Source organism: Pipistrellus hanaki (assembly GCF_964339955.1).
Source record: "Pipistrellus hanaki genome assembly, chromosome: 4".
In the NCBI taxonomy this organism is placed as follows: domain Eukaryota; kingdom Metazoa; phylum Chordata; class Mammalia; order Chiroptera; family Vespertilionidae; genus Pipistrellus; species Pipistrellus hanaki.
In genome coordinates, this window is record NC_140506.1 from 22,730,548 (window position 1) to 22,733,834 (window position 3,287).

A 3,287-nucleotide genomic window follows, 5' to 3' on the forward strand; every position below is an offset into this window, starting at 1 on the left:
AGTTCTACACTCTGACATAACAGAGGGCAGAGCTCATGATATGAAGGAAATGGCCAGACTTGACCAAAAGCAGTTCTGGTTGGCTGGCTGAGGACTCTGTAACTGAAATTTTGAATGGAGATGGTTATGAAATGATCCTCCCGGACTACCCTGTGTGTTTCTGCACACAAAAACAAAAACCTGGTTCAAAATGGCTTCACAATTTCATTCACTCCCTTCATCCTGGCCCATTTAGGATCTGTTGAGGGCAGGCACTTTGCAGGGACTTCTGGTCCATTAACATTGCCTTTGCTCAGCTGAGCTGATGTCCCTGGATCAGCAATGTGGGGCCTTCTGAGGTTTGCCTCTTTCCTTTTTGGGACCCTCACACACACAACCTTTGGCCAAATTTTGGTTGTTGACAAAAAGATCCAGATATGTGATATCTATTCCTATTGTTATAGAAAGAATGTTGCTTGTCTTAAAGTGTACAGCCATATGTTTATTTGACTCTAAAAGGACTTCGTATCCAATTTATTATAGTTTCTAAGCATCTATTGTAATACCATTTTGGTCCAGGGCTATACTGAACACAATTTTATTACATATCTTTCGTTATCATTGAATTGCTGCACCCCAACTTTAGATTTCATTGATTTTTTTTTAACATAAAAATTTTAATGCATGTACTTATGTTTCTTAGGTAAAAATGAAAAGTCAGATAGTTTTGTATTAAGGTGAAGGTGAAATCACTATAACAAGGAGACCAAAAATAAAGATAAAACAGAAGATTGTTTCTCTTACTTGCAGCCTGACTGGTCCCGCTGCAAGTAAGACCATTGGCCACGAGTTCAATACAGCTGCTCTATGGAGAGGCCCACATGGCAAGAAACAGGGGCCTCTGGCCCAGAGCCCAGCCACTGCCCACAGTACACATCTGTGCCCCTCTTCCCAGTGGACACAGGCCATACCTTCAGAGTTTAAGACAGAGGACTTGTGAAAACACTGATCTAGTGTGTGACCATGAGAAGACAGAACCATTTGTCTTCTTCCTTGTCCTATATGATTTCGTTTTTGCTTTTTGAAAGGAAGAAACGGAATTATACAAAAAGAGGAAAAAGACACAGGCCTTCTGGGTCGGTGATAAGGAAGAAATGTGGGTGACAGTGAAAGTTATAAAGCTGAGAAAGCAGAAATCGTTGCGGACGGCCTTGACACGCACACACTTCAGTAAATCCTCATTATTGCAAATGTGCTGATGGTGGGACTGGCTTTCAGGCAGCAGGATAACCCAGCAGTGCGGGGAAGGTGTGTGCTGCCCAGGCAGCTCTGACACAGGTAATAGCCTCTGTGGGAGCTTCAGGGACTGAGGTTCACGGAGGGGATCCCCGGCCCCGTGTGGGGCAGGGCTGGGTGATGCTCATGTGGATGCTCCGGGAGAGGATAACTGACACACGCAGTGACCCCAACTGCCCATCCTCATCCTCATTTGATATGAGCCTACCGAGGGGATGTTTGTATCTTTCTGTTGAGCTGGTGAGTACTGGCTCCCTCCAGTAGCACATCCTCCAGAGTCTCTCAGTAAGCATTTCTGTGAGTGCCATTTTAAAAACAAACATTGAAAGTGGCTTGCTTCATTTGGTAAATACACTGTGAACACAAAGAAATGTGATGCACACATTCATTTAGTTTTAAAGCACCTCGGAGATGCAGGAGCAGGCCAGTGCTGATTCGTGGCCATTGTTGGCGATAGTTACCTATCGTTATCTAGAGCCCAGGTTCATGTTCCCACCTGTGCAGATGTTAAGGCGTCCAAACAGACACCCATGTGTACTCTACCATGCTTGGAACATTTTAGCTCTCACTCAGTAAGTCAGTAAATAGTGACCAGTCAATAGGAGTCACTTCCTTTGATTAATTCCCTCTTAATTCTACTGAGTCCCATTCTACTGAGTCTTGGTTCCCAGAACAGCTGTTCGGTTTTCTTGGCTGCTAACACATTGGCCCAGCGGGACACTTAGCACCGGTTGGAAGAGGGTGAGGAGGAAGATGGAGATACTGTGATGACCCCATGGTGGGCAACGACATGCTTGGTAAGACAGTGCTCAGGCCCTTTGTCACTTCCTTTTAAATGTTTCCTGCCAAAACATGGAATCAGACAGATTGGCCGCTCCTGTGATGTGGGCACAGACAAGTGTGGTCACAGAGCAGTCATTTTTTACCATTTTTATGGCAGAGCCATTAGGATAATGAGAGCTGAAGGGAGGCCAGGATTGCTCTGCAGCTGAACACACACATAGGCTGCGAGAACAAGGGATGCGCTGATGGAATATTTATTTCTGACTTTATTTATAGCATCGTCTGGTGCAGAATCCGAAATCAGCAAAGCAGCAGATAGGTGGGACCTCCCTCACATGGTGCTCAGGCTGTCAGACTTGTCCCTTTGTTTTCTTGCATGTCCCAGTCCACATCCAGCTCTGCACTTTATCAGTTTACCTGAGCTCCTTGGGGTTCTGTGACTGAGTTACATTTCACAAGGCCTTTTACTGCCCCGTAATTAGGGGGCTCCTGTGCAAGACAAGCAGGATTGCTGGAATCTTGCTTTCAGCAGGGCTTTTCTGACTTTTTATTTTTGTGAGTCCCCATCGGACTAGGATTTTTCACAATGGTTCAGAAACATTTATTTTTGTTTTCAGTAATTTTGAAGTTTCAAAGGCTTTTAGGAATGAGAAATCTTATATAACATCAATAATACTTTAAAAGTTATCTAATAACATTTTTAAAAATATACATATTTTTTAGGAGAGGGAGGGAGAGGAAAACATTGATGTCAGAATGAAACATCTGTTGGAAAGTGTGTGCTGCCCAGGCATCTCTGACACAGGTAATAGCCTCTGTGGGAGCTTCAGGGACTGAGGTTCACGGAGGGGTTCACTGAGGTTCTCCTGCATGTCCTCTACTGGAGACCGAGCCCTCAACCCAGGCATGTGCCCTGACCAGAAATGGAACTGGCAACCTTTTAAAAAAATATATATTTTTTTTATTGATTTTGTACAGAGAGGAAGGGAGAGAGATAGAGAGTTAGAAACATCAATGAGAGAGAGTCATCGATCAGCTGCTTCTTGCACACCCCCTACTGGGGATATGCCCGCGCAACCAAGGTACATGCCCTTGACCGGAATCGAACCCGGGACCCTTCAGTCCCCAAGCCGACGCTGTATCCATTGAGCCAAACCGGTTTCGGCAAGAACTGGCAACCTTTTGATGCAACTAACTGAGCCACACCGACCAAGGCAATACTTGGAAAT